Genomic DNA, 19,943 nt, shown 5'->3' with positions numbered 1-19,943 from the left:
TGTGATAAATGTTTGTGAGTATTGTTCATAAAACAATGAGATTTAGTTAAGGATTGTTGGTTGATATGCTTCCATTTATGAGTATAATTAAATAAATTGGGTTTGAATGGATGCTAGGAAGAGTATAGTAAGCAAAGTTACTGTGGTGGCGAGCTGGAGGAGGTAACGAGAGATCGGCAAGTAGAAATTAGCTAGATACGCACTTAAGTCAACAACGACGTAGTGCCCCGCTATTGTGAGGTGAGTAAGGGGCGTTCATTTAAAAATAATCCCATAATTATGTATATATATATATATATAGATACGAATTGATTTATTTTAAATGCAAGTTTGTGAGAAGCATGAGCTGGTAGATATTCTAGGAGTTTGTGAATGCCGAAGTATTTGAAATTTGTTTTGACTATATATATATACAAGTTATATACGTAAAGGATTTTAAAATCGAGAAACAAGCTTTTCAATATAACTTATGTAAAAAATGTGCCTTACTGATTGTGTGATGTGCATTCATGAATGAATTTCATACTCACCATGCTGATTTGATATCTAACCCTTATGCAGAAAGGTTTTACACTGTAAAGTGATACAAAAAAGGGTTTTAGTACACTACCATCATCAGTATTTTGAAAAATGATTTGAAATGATCTTTTGAAAACTCGATTTGACTTTTAAATGTTTTTATTAAACTAGAAAATTCGAGAGTAGGTCGGTTGTCACTTTGGTTAAGTGTGACCCTTGTGCATAAGTAAGCTCTAGCTAGAGAACCTTTGGGTCACCGATGGGCTGTTAAACGTGGTTGGGGCCATAGTCTGTGATATCCATGGCAAGGCCACGGGTTGTTATATGTGGCTAGGCCACAAGTGTTATTCGCGGTTGCGAATGCCTGATTTCTCCGATGTCAACCAACATCGTTGAGACTGCCATGGTTGTCAGGATCTGATGGAGCAGAGCTCTCAGATGTTATTACGTGAAAATAGGTCCATGAGTTGTATTATTTTATTCCTACTCGAGAGTGATATCTCTTTGGATTTTCAAGCACGTAGTTTTTCGCATGGTGAGAAATAACTATTTTTTCGCAGCTCCCTTACTTATATGATGACAGGGGATTTAACTTCTCAAGTACGAGATGATTTATGGATTTGCATATAAGTTTGTTAATGTTGTATTTCACAAGAGCATTTGTGTTTATGATAGACTGGTTTGAGTAAAGTTTTTGAATGAATTTAAAGATGGAAAATCTTGCACTTATACTGATTTGCTGCTAAATGGTTTCGACGGCAGGAATCTTTTCTTGCATTGGTTTGATATCTGATTTAAATGACTATCGTGCATTAACCTGCTTGATTTACATATAAGGCACAAACTCCCCTTTTGAGTTAAGTGGTTTGCATATACATTCTCATATTTTTATTATTCAAATTTTCTGCCTTGCGTTTATTTTCCATCTACGCCCTACTCACGGGGTTGATGATCACTGAGTCTGTGAGACTCACCCCTTTCATTTCCTTTTCCAGATAAGTAATTAGCTCAAGTGCATTGCTCAGCACATCGAGACTTGCTGCAACATAGGTAATGGCATCTTTTAGCCTTGCATTTTGAGTTGTTCCGCTGCCTAGAGGTCATGTTGTGTCGGATAGTCAAGCTTATGATGAGTAATAGTTTGTGGAAATGTATTTGTCAAAACTTGAGGTTGTGTAATGATTACTGCTATTACATTGAGTATGTTATGGGTTATCAAACTTAATTATGGTATCAAATGTTCATGATTCAAATATTGTGCTTATTCGGTTTAAGCGAACTATGGAATTAAAAATTATGAGTTGGGTTTAAATTGTCTAGAAGTTTACGTAAGGCTTGTTTGGGATTTGGCGGGTTTACTCACAAGTTTCGGACGCCGGTAAAGATTGAGGGAAGAGGTCGTTACATAACACCCCAAAAGAAAGTAAATAATACTTGGTAAGATTTATATACATGATAGAAATAATGGGAGCCAATGACACTTTAAAGGCCAAGGGTCATGAAATTATGAAATCCAATAGATAAGATCTATGCATAAAGACTAACTTAATGGGATGCATAATTCATGAGATGAATCCATTAAATGCAAATGACTAGTAGGATGCATATTGATGCACTACTCATATAAGATGAGTCTATTAAATAATCCAACATGAATGATTGAAAAATAATCTCTATTCAATATAATAAATTGAAAATACTTGAATATATTGAATAAGATAAACATGTTTTGTGCACATCATAAAGTTAGTGGGAGTAAGATAAATTACACATTAAAAGTGTATAAGATACATTTACCAATCTAAGAAAAACAAAATGGGACTAAAAAGTGAGAGCCTAACAAAGGACTTAACAAAAGAATTTAAGATGACATGTTAAAACAGTTTAACATAGAGAGAATCCTAAATGTTAAAAGTGACATAAAGTCATGATTGAGCAATTACATTGGACTGATTCCAAAACAAGAGATAACTGCATGATTAAATCTATATTCAGATACAAAGCTTTTGATTAGGCTACAACAAAAAATATATTTGGATCATTAGTTTAATGAACCAATAAATGATTTTGAGTTGTTAAAGTAACAACAAGAGCCATAATAATGGAATCAAGGTCTCATTGTGATCTAAATTAGTATTTCAATTATGACAATGGAGATTGTCAAACATGCAAACTAACATATTCTTAAATATTACAATTTGAGTTATCCTAGTAGAGACACAATCACTAAGCGAAAAAGTTCGATACTGGATACATTAGCAATTGACTCAAGTGCAAGTAGAAGATACTTAGTATATGTCCTTAAGCCCATTGGATTGATCAAGCAATATATATTGTCATTTAATGCATATATAATCGCATAACTATATGCAATAGAGGTTTTCCTTCATGTTAGTGCAATAATAAGGAGTTATTAAGTACTAGTTGGATAAAGCCCATGGAACATAAAGGCATTGCAAGAGAATTGTAAAGTTGTTACAATTATGAGACCACTATGCATTAATGCCATATTCCTAAAATTGTTCCTAGTCATTGTATTGTTAAGACAGGGCATTGACAATGCTTAAAGATAAGTACATGTTAAGCTTCCTTACTTGGGATGTAAGCAATCGATCTCATAGATTAAAGTATATGAAATGCTTAAGGATAATATGTAGGTGCTTGTTAAAGAACAAGTTCACTAAATATGACATGACCCACTATGAGAACTCCATTTGGTATTTCACTCAAATGTTTAAGGAATATATTCTCATGTGATAGTCGTACAATTAGTCCTTGAACTTGAGACACTAGGTCATCTTGTATGGGGAATGGCATACTTTCATTTCACCTCTACGGGTTTGGAGGCAACCAGATGCCTAAATAAGGTGTTTTTGGGTATGCCATGAAGCATGCGAAGGTGAATGAATGGTCAAGAGAGGATTCATCACCCCATGTGATATGAGGAGATGTATCTCATTTGTTCTCAATTCTTAATTAACTTGTATAAAGTTTTTGGCCAAAGCATGATGAATTTGAAGAAAGTTAGTTTCCTAAATTCATAAGGTTAGTCATGAATTATGAGAACTGATATGGAATGTTATAAGTAGACACTGAGCCATGCCTTATAACAGATCCAAAATATTTGATAAAAGGACCATATTGCACTAAAAGGCTTATCACTGAAGGGCTTTGTCAAATTCTTTAGTTGCCTCTTTAACATTTGGGTAGTCATGATGTACTACTAGATAACGCCCACGATCTAGAAATATAAATTAATTATCAAATTGATATTTGATAAAGATTTATATTTATTGCCAACATGTTAGAAGCCTAATGGATCACACACATTAAGTGACATGATTGGGATTAAAAAAAGATAATTAATTAAGTTGGACTTAATTATAATAGACCAAAATAAAGTGAAAAATTAATTAAGTTCATAGAGACTTAATTAAATTAAAATATAACTGTTGTATTTAGGGTTACAACTTAGTTTGGCTATATAAATATATTATATTAGTAAACAAAAACTTTAAGCCTCCAGCTACTTCTTAACTATTTCATAAATAAGAAAAGAAAAATAGTTTTCTTTGTTTGACAAAAATAAGATTCAACAAGAATTTTAGTCTTTTTGTTTTAAAAACAAAACTTGCTAGCACAAGTAAAAATCCTACCTTTGAGAAGGTCTTATTCGATCACTGTGTGGATTACTATTAGAGGTCAAATACTTAAGTTGCTGAAAATTTAACAAATCCTAAAGATGAAGAAGCAAAGATTTTGATTTAATTGGTTCTTGATTATGATATCTAGAACAAGGTACGTAACTTTTAAACTTATGAGTGTTCATAATTAATTTGAAAGTTACATGAACAACACAAACTTTGATCTTACAGGATTCAACTATTTTTCTGATTAAATGCTAGTTTATTTTTTCTTTACGTTATATTTTTAATTTTTTGATTATTCTCATGTTTGAGCATGAGGTGGAATCCTAGCAATAAATGCCCTGTAATGTCCTAATTCCTTTTTACAGGCAGATTAGTGTCCCAGTTCACTCTATTAATTAATTGTGAGAGTTGTGTGTCATTCAATCTTTTGTGTCCCATTTCCATCTTCCATTCTCATAGAAAGCTACATTTTTTGCAAATTCTCACTTTACCAGTTTTAAATATACATTATATAGGTGTTGTAACCCAAGAAAATTCTAATTTTTGCCTTATGATCAAGTTTGTCCCTTTTAACTTCTAGAATGCACACATAACATATAAAACCAAAGACTATCAAATGACCAATTAAAGTCTTAAAGACATTTCAAGCTTCAAATGGAGCTTTGCCTACCAAGGCTTTAGTAGGTAATAAGTTCAATAGATAGGCTACAATGTTAACTACTTCTGCTCAGAACCTTTTAGGCAATTCCTTGTCAAATAATAGACTTTTGGCCATTTCTAAGGTAACATTGTTCTTTCTCTTACTCACTCCATTTTGTTAAAGGTGAGTATGGAATTACTTGATGCTTAATGCTAACACTGTAACAAAACCTTTCTAAACTCATGTAAAGTATATTATGAGTCATTATTTAACCTTAGACTCTTAACTAGTCAACATGACTCATTCTTGACCATAGCTTTGAACTTTTGAAAGGCTTTAAACACATCTTATTTATGCTTTAAAACTTAAACCTACACAATCCTAGCAAAATCATCAATAAATAGCAAAAAGTATATGTTGTCATTGAGTGATTCAATACTCATAAGTCCACAAACATTAGTAAGGACCAATTTCAACTTTTCTTTAACTTTTGACCAATTGCTTAGAGGGATTGGCATCCTAGCTTGCTTTCCTAATTGACACACACTACACACAACATTGTTTCACATATTTCATACATGTTTTTCACTAATTTACTAGAACTCATGAGCATAAATGAGTTATAATTGCAATGGCCTAGTCTTTTGTGCCGCATGACTCACTCATGGTAGTTGAGTGTGCATGCATATTCAATTAGTTTAATTTTAGGAGAAAGTGTTGTTATTCACACTTGCGGTCATTAACATGGATCCTGATGACTCAAATATGATATAAGATCAATCTCTAAACAGCAAGGCATAATTCTTTTCTATCAATTGTCCTACATTGAGTAAATTTTGACTTATTTCAAGCACTAGCATGACACCAATATGATTCCTCTTGAAATATGAATACCACAATGCCTTTTCCCTTAGTTTACAAGAAGTCTCCATTCCAAATCTTAACTCTAGAACTACATGGGGAATCCATATTGATAAAAAGCATTTCATTCGGGGTTATGTGGTTGGTGCAACCATTATCAATTAACTAAATTTCATTTCCATGGTCTATTGTCAAAGCCATGAATATTTGCTCATCTAGAGTCTTAAACTTTTTTATTATTGGAGCATGCTTGCTTTAAAGGTATGTTTTACTCTTACAAACCTTCTCTATGTCTAAGTTAACTGCATGCCCTATATCTTAATCCTGGTCTAAACCAATAATAGTTCTTTACATGGTTTTTCTTTTTGTAGTTGGGGCATGGAAGATATTTTCCCTTTCTACCTTGTACCTTGTAATTGTTAATGTTCTTCTTTTTTCTATCTTTGTGTCACCATAAACCTTCTACACAATGTAACGATCGCTCTTTGATCGCTACCGATGTCCAAGTCCTGCAAGAAAACCTGCCAAGTCCCAATCAAGCCTTAATTAAAACTTTTGTTAATACGTTATATTCATTCCACCAATTTATAATTGCTTTGAACCATATAACTCTTTGGAATATGATTTGAACAAAAGGTGTAATAAATCGACTTAACCTTTATTCTACATAATTGTAAAAATACATCAAGGTTTATAATTCTCAAATTATACACTTTCACATTTAGACCAATGACTATTTACAAACAAATACACTATAATCGACTCAACCTTCAGCAGCGGAGCGACTCAGAATAAAGTGTTGTGTGATGTCTTTACCTATCCGTGGTGGACAATATGTGCCAATGAATGCACACTAGGTCGATCACTTATCTACAAAAGGGAAGATAAGGGGGTGAGTCTCATATACTCAATGATCATCAGCTCTGTGAGCAGGGCGTAGATAGGAAACAAGCTTGAAGCTAAACTTTTTGAATAATAAAACCAGAGTATAAAATGATAACCTTATAAAACCAAATAACAAATAATATATTTGTGCCTTGTAAAAATAATTCTGCAAAAATCGGAGTGCAATACTTTCCTTGGAAAACAATGCCGAAATCAAAGCATAGTACAATAGATTTCAATCGTAGAAATCATTTATTCCCATCATAAATACAAATGGCCATATAAAAGCATGCACACTCCCAAACCGTGTGCATCCACATACATCCACATACATCAATTCATAATCAACATATAAAGCACTAAAAGCTATAAATTAAAGAGGGATGCTATGGAAAAACAATATCTCTCCACCAAGCGAAAACGTAAGAGTCTAAAAACTCTAAAGACTCTCGAGTAGGTAATCGTTGATAATCAACCTGTGGATCCTCTTCCACGTAATAAAATCAAAGAGGCCCCCTCCATCTGATTCCCATAGCCATGGTAATCTCGACGATGATGGTTGATATCGGAGAAATCATGTGGTTGCAACTACGTATATCAACTCATGGCCTAGCCATATATAACAATCCGTGGCCTTGCCACGTATAATCACAAACCATGGCCTAGTCACGTCTAACAGCCTATCAGTGACTCAAAAGGTTCTATAGCTAGAGCTCACTTGTGTACAAGGGTCACATTATCCCAATGTGACATTCGGCCTACTCTTAATGCTCTCAGTTTGTCAAAACCATTTTCAAACCAAATCAAGGTTTTCAAGAGTTTTCTTTAAATCATTGGAAAACAAGGTTCAGCAACCTTTCAAAATTGTTTTTCCCATTAAAATGCATGGTGTAAACATTTGCATAAAGTTCAAACTAAAACTAGCTCACAAGAATGTAATAACTCTCTTTTCGATCGTTGCCGGTGTCTGAAACATTCGGGAGAACCCACCAAGTCCCGAACAAGCCTTATTAGAAACTCTTGTTACTTCATTATATTTGTTCCACCATTCTATGTAATTGCTTTGAGTTGTATAACTCATTAAGATATGATTTGGAACAATAGTAATAATAGATTGACTTAACCTCTAATCCAAATAATTGTAAACAAATACATCATAGTCTAAAATCTCTAATTGTACATTTATATTGAGACCAGTGTCCATTTACAAAAAATAAAATAAAATACATCACAATGACTCGACCTCTAGTAGTGGAGCAACTCAGGATAAATGCTATGAGATGCCTTTACCTATCCGCAATTGATAATAAGTGTCGATGAATGCATGCCAAGCCTATCACTATCTATAATAGGGAGATAAAAGGGTGAATCTTACAAACTCATGGATCATCGGCTCTGTGAGGAGGGCATAGAAGGGAAACAAGCCAAAGATAGGAAATTTGAATGTTAAAAACACATGAATGATTATATAAACAAATTCAAACTCAAATGGTACATTTGTGCCTTACATATAAACCTGAGAATTCTGATGTAAAATAACTATTTCAAGTAATATAGTAAAGCCACTGCAAGCGAAAGATTTCTACTGTCGAAATCATTTGTTGTCTTTTACTTAAAATCGAACTAACATAACACGCACGTTCCTATGAAATCAAGCATCATCAAAGCTTATATGCAAGCTCATGAACCATCTCATCCTTGAGGTAATAACATAAAATCATCGTATAAATAAGGGAGCTACAGAAAAGCTTGTATTTCTCACCATGCGAAAGAATACATGTTTGAAAACCCAAAGAGGTATCACTCTCGAGTAGGTAATCGTAAATAATCAACTCGTGGACCAGCTTCCACGTAATAACAATCCGGGAGCCCTATTCCACTTGATTCCCACAGCCATAGCAGTCTCGATGATGTTGGCCGACATTGAAGAAATCATGTGGTCGTAACCACATATATCAACTTATGGCCTAGCCACATATATCAACTCATGGCCTTGCCATGTATATATCACAGAACGTGGCCCCAGCCATGTCTAACAGCCCTTCGATGACCCAAAGGTTCTCTAGCTAGAGCTTACTTATGCACAAGGGTCACACTTTTCTGATGTAACATTCAGCCTATTCTCGAATCTCCAAATTTGATAAAACCATTTAAAAGCAAATTGGGTTTTCAAAAGCTTATTTCAAATCCATTTCCAAAATACCATTCATGGTAATATGATAAAACCCATTTGTAAGACTTTATAATGTAAAACCTTTGCATGAAGTTTAAATAGCAAATCAACATGGTGAATATATGTAATTTGTACATGAATGCACATCACACAAATCAATAAGGTACACTTTGACATAAATCATGGTAAAGAGCTTGTTTCTTGATTTCTAAAACCCTTTACATATATTGCTTTTATATATATATATATATATATCCAAAGAAATTTCAAAAGTCATGGCATCCACAATTGCCTAGCATTTCTACCAGCTCATGCTTTCCATAATAATAGTGCATAAATCTTTTACAAATAAGTATTTAAAACCACCTATCGTTTCTAGCAACTCATGCTTTCCACAAATGCATTTAAAGAAAACTAGCAATAGTTACTATACGTATATCATTATATAGTTATGAAAATTTTGAAATAGGCACCCCTTATCACCTTATAATAGCAGGACATCGCTATTGATTCGAGTGCGTCTCTAACTAGTTTTACTTGCCAGTTGCCTATTACCTCTTCCGGCACACCACCACCGCAAACTTTCCTTACTCTTATACTTCCAAGCAATAATTCAAACCCAATACGCTTAATTGTACTCATATACAGGCAGCACATCAATCAAAAAATCCTTAACCTAATTTCATAGTTTCCATCAACATTATTCACAATCATTTAACATACAATCCACATACTTTCAACCAATCAAAGCCAACACAACACAATGTAGTCACATTGCATGATTACCTCTTAGTTTTAGCTTGAATTTCAATATAGTTCACAATTTCCTCACATCCTCGGTCACCATCACTGGCTCAAGCATAGACAATTAATGCACATCTCATTCTCTTTTCTACCTATGATTCCAAGACTAAAATACTTACCCATTGCCTATCTAGCTCAAAATCACCATGAATTCCAAGATCCACCAACATGCATGCATTCGATTCTTGAATCCTTGAAGATTCTTGCTACCACAAGCAAAATCCCACATTACAATCAATTTACAAAGCATGCATTCAAACAAAATGACAATCTTTTTACCTTCTTTACCTTTGATTCACTAGCCGTACTACCAATGTCTTCTTTAAGCTCCAAAAATGGTATGTGGAAGGAAAACCTCTCAGTTTTTCTCTAGTTCCTCGAAAATCAAACCTCCCTTTCTCTTTTCTTCTTTCTCCTTTCTTCCTTTCTCTCTTTACTTTCAAAGTCGATTCCCTCTCTTTGTCTTTCCAAATGTGCGAGTTTTCTGAAGGCAAAGTCATTTTGTTTGCTATTTCTTTGGTGTGGGTGGATATAACAAGAAATGAACTTGAAATGGCCTTATAAACTTCTAATAACCTTTTTATTTCTTTCATGGGCAAATTACCCAAGAAAATGGCAACATTCCCTTTCATTTCATCCCAATTCACATTTCATTTCACCTCTTTTAATTTCCACTTGTCATTCCCTCATTCGGCCACTTTATCACCCAATATTGTTTCATGCACATTTCCTTTACCAATAACCTTTGCGATCCCATGAACCAATAAGGCTTCATGCATTTTTCTACTCTTGAATCCTATTTGACCTCCCTCAAAACCAATAGGATTTCATGCAGCTAAATTATTATTTCTTTTTCTTATCAAATCACATTACCAATCTTACTTTGTTTACCATGGGCTATCTTTGCCAAACCATGGTTTTTGTGCATTTAAATACTCTTTGTTCGTTTTCTCTTTATCAACTTTCACCTAGTGGGGTCCCACATATTTTTCACTACCTTTCTCCTTTTTACATGCAATAATTTGCATGTAATAGTAACTTAACATGCAAATTCCATCAAGCTAAGTAATCTCACTTGCATTTCACTTGCATCCTACTTGAATTTCATCTTACTTTCCTTAATACCAATATATACATCAAATATTCTCTTGACTCTTCATTATTTACAATTCCACCCCTTAACTTCTTATTCTTTTTAATCGAGTCCTCCCATCATTCCTTTATTTCAATTCCCTTCTACTTTTCTTCCTTTACACTTGTACAAATAAAATGTCAAATTCATACTCCACTAAGATGTCACAATAATATTTACATATATACTTACTATCCTTTCCTTAATTTAATGAAGGCATGTGGGCCCCACTAAAGCTTCCTTTCTTCAAAATATTTTCTTACTTCCACTCCCTACTTAGACAAATTGTACAAATAACACTTTCTTCATGTAATATATCCAAGTTGACATCGGTATTATTTTATCCAAAAATTATTATTTTATTCCAAAATTTTCCTCTAGCCTTTTGGAGCTCCAAAATACCATACTTTGCCTCGATTTAGCTCTATAGCACCTTTTTAACTCCACAACTTTGACCTCAATAAGATATTCTTATTTTATTATTTTATCATATAGAGAATATTTTATTTTAAAATATTCCCTTCACCTCTCAACACTCTTAAACACTTTAATTAATCTCAATTGGTATGCAATAAGCTCTATTAGCCACCATATCAAAGTACGAGGTGTTACAAAGAATTTGCATCTAAGTCATTTATCAAGTGCAATTAACTATGCACATCACATAAAGATATAAGGCACTATTTTGATGCAAGTCATTGCAAAAAGGCTTGTTTCTCAGTTTCTTAAACACTTTACATATATCATATATATATATATATATATATATATATATACAGTATACACAAAATACCTTCAAACTCAATTTGCATTGACAAATGCCTACTGTTTCTACTAACCCATGCTTTTCACAAAAGCAGTGTATAAATAATTCCAAACCATGTATTCAAATCTCTTATCATTTTCTAGGAACTCATGCTTTCTACAAGGGCATTAAAAAATACTATACATATACATTGATATAGCATAGAATCTTTTAAAATTGACACCCCTTACTCATCTCTCTCGACAGGATATTACTTCACCAATTAAACTCCTTATGTCCTCAATTTATCAAGATGACTTGCCAGTCACCTGTTTTCTCCTTGAATTATGCCCTTGGCAATTATCTTTCACTTAGTCAATCTTTTGATAGCAATTAGTTCTAAAATACTTTTAGTAACATTACAATTCATTTGTCTTACATTTGCCACCCACGTTTACTTAAGGCTTTTATATCCTATTCCATTCTCTCTTATTCAAACATTAATCATCATCTTAATAACTCAAATCATACTAAAATCACCAATCTTTCTCAATTAGTCTTTACATATTCATATGCATATTGACATATTTTTACTAAAGGAATTCATAACCTTTACATGCATAATTCTCTATATTACATGTACCAGCAACTTATTTATAACATTAAGTGCCCATTTCAACCTTGCCAAGCAACATTCATCATAGTCCATCTTATATTTTCATAACATTAACCACATATATGGCAACAACAATCAATCTAATTTCACTCAATTATTTCCAAGCTTACATGCATAATTTGTCCATCTAACTTTCAAAGCTTTGGTTCCCAATCTTCCATCCACATAATCCTTATTTCCTTCAAACAACATAGCAAGCAACTTTAACAGTTCTAACTAGCTCATGCATTTTTAGATCTTTTAAACAATCATCATTCTTCCCAATGTGTCTTTCAAATTTTCAATCAACACAACAATAGTCATTTTCTCAAAATCTTTTAACCATACTTAAAGCATTATACATTTTTACCTTTAAGGTTGCTTGAGCCTCGTATACACTCCAATATTCTTCCAAGTTTCAATCACCAACCTGTAATAGTAGTCACAAATTATTTTCTTAACAATTCTACCAATTGTATGCCTCAAAACATTATACCATGCTTACCTTTTTTCTTTCACTTTGAATCCATCATGCATCCAAGAGTTTGATGGCTTGCATGTCACTCAATCCTCTCCAATCAAGCTTTTCTTTGCTGCCACAATACATTTTTTATGGTTACCAACTGATTGTCAAAACATAATCAAACCAAAACCACAATGCTTACCCTTAATTTTATTGAAAGTTTAGAACCAAGCTTTCCTCTTTCCTCGAGCTCCACGGTTCCTCTTGTGCATGTTGAAGATTCCTTTTTGGGTTATGAAATGCTAAACTCAACAATGAAGAGCAAGGAAACCACAGTTTCCTTGAACCCTCACAAACCCAAGCCTTCCACACTTTCTTTCTTTCTTCCTCTTTTTTTTTTCTCATAGGGTGAAACCTTTCAAGAACCAAGCTCTTTCTCTATTCTCTCACAATGGCTAGTTCTCACAAGCTTTCCAAGTCCAGTTCTCACTTCTTTTTCCCTTTGAAATTTTGCTATTTATTCGGCCACCCAATTAGCCAATCAAATTGTGTGCACACATTTGCCTTTTTATTCTATTTGGCCACCTTTCCAACCTATAAGATTTCATGCATCCAATTTCCATCTCTTTTAATTGGTTGAATATCCACCTCCATTATCCATCCATTCTTTAATCTATCTTCATGCATTCTTAATGCATTTCCATTTCATCCACCTTACTTTTGTCCTATGACTTTACATGAATCCTTCCATATTATTTCTCATTTGGCCACCCATTTACCTAATAACATTACATGCATATGTATTTCCTTCCTTTTAGTCCAACATTGCCACCAAGTGTCCTCCATGCAAAAATTCTCTATGCTTTCTTTAACTAGTAAAATCACTTGCATAATTCACCTTATGCATTTGTCTCTTCCTTTTTGCTTATCATATGGTGGGGGTCCCACATGTTCCCCACTAAGATTAGTCCTTTATATGCCATCTTTTGCATGCAATAGTATTATCACATGCATATTCCATCCTCCCACATAATCTAATTTTCCTTGGCTAGTTAATTTTCATTTAACTTAAAATGGTGAAATTACACATAAGTCTTCAAATTTTTCCTTACTTACCATTTGACCCTCTAAAATTTTCATTTTTTACAAATTGGGTCCTTCCAACAATTCATAAATTGGAATTTGATCCTTCAAATTGTTCATAATTACAACTTCACCCTATTACTTTTTATTATTTACAATTCCACCCCTCAACTTCTTATTCTTTTCAATTAAGTCCTCCCATCATTCCTTTAATTCTAATTTTCTTTTATTTTTCTTCCTTTACACTTGTACAAATAAAATATCAAATTTATACTTCACCAAGGAGTCACCATAATATTTCAATATATACTTACCCTCTCTTATTTTATTTAATAAAAGCACATGAGCCCCACTAATGTCGTTTTTCTTTGACATTCTTTCTTACTTCTTCTCCCTCACTTAGATTAGCCATATAGTCCTCTTTCATGACTAATTTCAATAGTAGATAAATATTAATATTTTAATATTATTTTATTAATAAAATATTATTTTATTTTAAAATTCTCCACTTATCTCCTCAAATCCCAAAGCGTCTCACTTCATCCTAGTTCATTTCTAAATCACCTTTTAATTCACTAACTCATCCTCTTACCATTAATCAGATCACGCTCACCATCTTGTGATGAATACACAGAGCTGATTTTGATATTCTATTCCCATACAAGAGTCAATAGCTAATTGGCACAATCCTCAGACACCACGTGTCTTAAAAACAGATTTTACTTAGCCAAAATTCATATTCTAATATCATGCCTCTAGGTCATGGCTCATTACCAAAATCTTTACTCGTATATGAGTACTTGAAATCTCAAGTCACCATCTCTTTTCTAAGTAGATCTCTATGAATTCTATGGTGTATTTTTACTCCCCCACCAAAGGTAATATCAATTAACTAAACCATATCATCATTGCTCTCTATGCATCTAGAGCACAATTCAACCTTTGCCTACCCTTATCAAGCACTATACCTTGATAATTACTCAAAACAAATGGAACACGTGTGGGAAAGCACTTTTCACAATTTGATGCCCTACCTTTACAAGCATATCAAGACCATAACATCATCAAGTCTACATAATGACAAGATAATCATTGCCTCACACCAACATTTCCAAGCATTCTTATACTTGCAACATATATTTATGCTATATGACATATCAGTCACGAGCATTGACGTCACTATATACCATCAGCCCCTTGAGCTTTAATGTTTTCACATTGTAAGAAATCTCTCGAACTACCTCATCAGGGTGTTCACAAAGTGGATACAAATACATAACATGTAATCTAATGCCTAAAGCAGTGAACACAATCTCCTTGTTAGAGTTCTACGCTATATCATGTTATAGAAAGTATAATCTTATAACTACAATAATGCAATTCTAAGGTTCCACCCTTATCTACCAATCATAGCTCCCTTTATGAGCCTATACTTATACACTGCTTGATTGCTCATGAGCCACTCACGGCCATCCAAATTCAACTTCTTACAGCAAGTTAAACTACTATACTCTCTAATAGTTTTCCAAACGCTGCCAAGACATTTAAACACATCCTTTAATAGAATTTCATTGAAGACTTAAACAATCAAAGGCTTACCTTCAAAGCCACTCATAACTTTAACAATTCAATGTATGCTCAATAGCATTCCAGCTCATTTGTCCCAATGGACATTATTTTCAAATCTCCCAACTCTCCTTGTCCTTAATTTAGACCACACAAACTAACTTAGTATATTTGCATTGACTCTCCTTAAGCTCTTTATGCTTATCATAACAACATCTATATTTCCCCCATCATTCATCTTACTGTCCTTATTAGTGTATATGTAGCTTTCGGCCTTTCACAATACACTCCACATATATGTTTGGGCATTCTCAATCTTATGCCAAACCTATAGTCATGTAACCACCAATTAGGCTAAATTCCTCTATGGGATATCTCCTTCCATATGATGCATGTGAATTACAAAATGTACAATTTCAAGTATTTGCCTACATATTGATAACCTTCATATATTTCATGACCATGAAAACCACAATTTAAAAACTTACCCTTTTATCACAAGTACACAATCAGAACATTAATTTCGACATATCCATTCCACATTTTTGTGGTATGCCAAAATCATCCTTTGGGCATATTTCACTACTAGCAATCGTATTCCTTTACCATAACATTTAGTGCAAACTTGGTTAATCAATGGTCTCCAAATAACTCTTAAGTGCATAAATATAAAAGTGTACATCACGTACCACTGAGATCTTAACTTTAGTAATCAATCCTTAACCAATTACATTTGTAAGATGGACAATTCACTTTATTATTGCATCTCACCTTTGTGGTCATAAGATCAAAATTTCCTAAACTTGGGATGCAAAAGTTTCCTCTTAGAGCTTATCCAAAAATTAGCATTTTCTAACTCCCTTACCTTTGGAGAAATCACATTCAAAACTAATCATTTATATCATAAGTTGCATACCAAACCAGATAGACTTTTAAATTGATCTTTAAAGCAATTTGTATATCAAGCTCAAATATAGAACTCCATATGGAATTTAGACTAAAACCAACATTTCTAAGTCATTTGACCTTTAGGTTACCAATTCATAGCTAGTCCTTTAATTCTTTGGCTCAATGCTAAGCATAGCAAAATTTAAGCTCATCTTTAAAGCAGATTTGTTTACTAGCCTTTTTACTTCATGACCACACATTAGTATAACAATCACTGATGTTCACCTTTGGGCTAATTCATGTACTTATAACTATAACCCATAATACGTCAAATCAAATCTTGGAAATTCACAGCCACTTAATTGAAATCAGAACCAACTCCATTTAAGCTACTATACACATGTTCAACACATATATGTGTATAAAATATTTTGAAATCCCAACACAATTTATATATGTGCCTGGTAGGCTCACTAATCTATCACCATACAGAAACAATAACTAGCCAACTTGTACAAAGCTGAACAACAAGGTTGATTGATCATAGTCTCACATACAGAGATGGCTAAACAAAATTAACACAGTGCACTTACCTCCACACACATGAGCATTGGTTTATACCTCCCTCAATACTCCGATTTATAAGCCTCAAGTGAATCACAACATTCATTATTCATTCCACTAAAGGGGCGTTCCTTGATATTGACCTTAATAATGGTCCGATGTAATCCAATTTCTTCCCATTGATAGTCATGGGTTCAAGTTACAGCTTCACTAAATGAATAAGTTATTATGGACCTATTAGTCTTGCTTCACCTTCCTCCATCCTTAGTTAGAGGCTTATGTCTTTACATTAACCTTTCATTAGGAGCATTTTTCTTTAAGATCTTTCCAACAATGGCTCGTGTCTCAGGTGGCATCGTAAACCAAGACAACGACACTACTTATGACTTTTATATAACGTTAGTAAAAGGTAGGTTACTAGGAATAGGAGTTTATATAGCCTCTTGTCAATGACTTATGCTATAGCCACAAACCATAAGCAAGACTCTACATTAACTCTGACAACACCGCTAACTGACACAAGAATTCTTAGGACTTGACTAAATTGAGACTCTAATACCAAGTCTGTAACGGCCTTATTCCTAATCATTACCAAAGTCCAAGACTTGCGAAAGAACTAGCCAAGTCCCGAAACAAGCCTTATTAGAAACTCTCATTAATTCATTATATACGTTCACCAATCTATGTAATCCTTTGTACCAAATAACTCTTTGCAATATGGTATTAAACAATGGTCATAATAAATCAACTCAACCTTTATTCCACATAATTGTAAAATTACATCCAAATGTATAATTTCAAACTGAACAAATGTATTGAGATTAGTGTTTATTTATAAAAAAACAAATGCACTACGAACAACTCGACCACTAGCAGTAGAGCTACTTAGAATAAAGTGCTATGAGATACCTTTACCTATCTGCGGTGGACCATAAGTGCCGATGATTGCACACTAGGTCGATCATTGTCTATAAAAGGGAGATAAAGGCGGTGAGTCTCACAAACTCAATCATCATCGGCTCCGTGAGTAGGGTGTAGATGAGAAACAAGCCAAGGATAGATAATTTAATTATTAAAATCATATGAATATATAAACCATTTTAAAGCAAATGGAAAATTTATGCCTTACGTATAAAACCAATAATTTTAATGCAAAGTAATCATTTAACAATCACTATATCAAAACCAGTGTGAGTGAAAGATTTCCATCGTCTAAATCATTTAATGTCCTTCACTTAAAATCATACTAACATAAGCACACACGCTCCCATGAGATTAAACATTATCAAAGCTTTTACACAAGTTCATAAATCATCTCATCCTCAAGGTATTAAACACAAAATCATCGTATAAATAAAGAAGCTGTGGAAAAACTTGTATTTCTCACCATGTGAAAGAAGTCATGTTTGAAAACCTAAATAGATATCACTCTCGAGCAGGTAATCATAAATAATCAACGCATGGACCCATTTCCAAATAATGACAATCCGAAAGCCCAGCTCCATCGGATTCCCACAGACATGGCAGTCTCAATGATGTTGTCCGACATCGGAGAAATCATGTAGTCACAACCACGTATATCAGCTGGTGGGCTAGCCACATATATCAACCCGTGTCCTTGCCGTATATATATCACAGACCGTGGCCCCAACCACTTCTAATAGCCCATCTGCGACCCAGAGGTTCTAGAGCTAAAGCTCACTTGTGCACAAGGGTCACACTATCCAGATGTAACATTCAGCCTACTCTCGAATCTCTTGGTTTGATAAAACCATTTAAAAGCAAATTGGGTTCTCAAAAGCTTATTTCAAATCCATTTCCAAAATACCATTCATGGTAATATGATAAAACCCCTTTGTAAGACTTTATAATATAAAACCTTTACATGAGGTTTAAATATCAAATTGGCATGGTGAACATGTAATTTATTCATGAATGCACATCACACAAACGGTAAGGCACAATTTTGACATAAACCGGGTTAAAGAGCTTGTTTCTCGATTTTTAAAACCCTTTACATATATAGCTTATATATATATATATATTCAAGGCAATTTCAAAGTCATGGCATCCACAATTGCCTAGTGTTTCTACCAGCTCATGCTTTCCACAATAACAGTGTATAAATCTTTTGCAAATAAGTATTAAAAACCACCTATCGTTTTCTAGCAACTCACACTTTCCACAAATGCATTTAAAGAAAACTAGCAACGTTTACAATACATATATCATTATGTAGTTATGGAAATTTTGAAATAGGCACCCCATACTCACCTTATAATAGTGGGACACTACGTCGCTATCGGTTCGGATGCGTCTCTAGCTAATTCTACTTGCCAATCACCCGTTATCTCCTCTAATACGCCACCACGGCAAACCTTCCTCATTTACATGCTTCCTAGCAACAATTCAAACTCAATATGTTTAATTACACACATGTACAGGCAGCATTTCAATCAATTAATCCTTAATCTCATATCACATTTTTCATCCTCATCATTCACAATAATTTTACATGCAATCCATATACTTTCAACCAACCAAAGCCAACACAACATAATGTACTCACATTGTATGCTTACCTTTCGGTCTTTAGCTTGGATTCAACATATAGTTCACAATCTCCTCACATCCTTGGTCACCATTGCTGCCACAAGCATAAACAATCAATGCACATCTTTTTTTTTTTTCCACTTATGATCTCAAAGTTAAAAACACTTACCCATTACTTGTCTTGCTCAAAATCACCATACTTCTTAGATCAACCCACATGCATGCATCTATTTCTTTCAAATCTTGGAGGACCTTTGCTGCAACAAACATTCTCACACAATTACCAACTCATTTCCTCAAGAAATCTGTAACCAAAATCAAAGTTCTACTTACCATTATCCATGTTCTTTTTCTCTTGATATTTCTTAGCTACCATAAAAGGTAACCCATATCTCTCAATAAAGGATGAATCCCTAGAAGTACGCGTGCTCTAAAATCCCACAAAACCGAACCCTCACTTAGTTTGCCTTTTCACTCAACTCTTTCTTCTTTCTCCTTTCTCTTTTCTTCTTTCTCCTTTCTTTCTTTCTCTTTTACTTTGTTATGGGTAAATCGCTCAAGGCAAAAGCCTTGAAATGGCTTTCATTTCCCATTTTCTCATGCATTTTTGGACTGCCCAACCTTTTTCTCTTTTTATTTTTTTAATCACATGTCATGCCATGCAATTTCCTTTCTTTGTATTAACACCACTTCCCATTGGTGGCTTGTGCATGCAACGTTTCCTTATCCATTCCTTTATCCTTTGGTTAGATTGCCTTGCCC

General features: G+C 33.8%; 1 long non-coding RNA gene across 1 annotated transcript; it reads right to left on the bottom strand.

Annotated features, from left to right (window-relative positions):
- Window positions 1-6,460: 6,460 nt before the first annotated feature.
- LOC110426757 (uncharacterized) lies at window positions 6,461-19,909 on the bottom strand. Its single transcript, XR_002446182.1, has 4 exons — window positions 19,351-19,909; window positions 19,211-19,275; window positions 18,903-19,026; window positions 6,461-6,540 (listed from the first exon to the last, which is right to left on the bottom strand). It is a non-coding gene; the product is annotated as an uncharacterized LOC110426757 (long non-coding RNA).
- Window positions 19,910-19,943: the final 34 nt, after the last annotated feature.

Source organism: Theobroma umbraticum, unplaced genomic scaffold, assembly GCF_002168275.2.
Source record: "Theobroma umbraticum cultivar Fairchild unplaced genomic scaffold, ASM216827v3 scaffold_12.0, whole genome shotgun sequence".
Lineage (NCBI taxonomy): Eukaryota > Viridiplantae > Streptophyta > Magnoliopsida > Malvales > Malvaceae > Theobroma > Theobroma umbraticum.
Note: the sequence above shows the minus strand (reverse complement) of the source record. Positions and strands in the feature narration are given on the sequence as shown.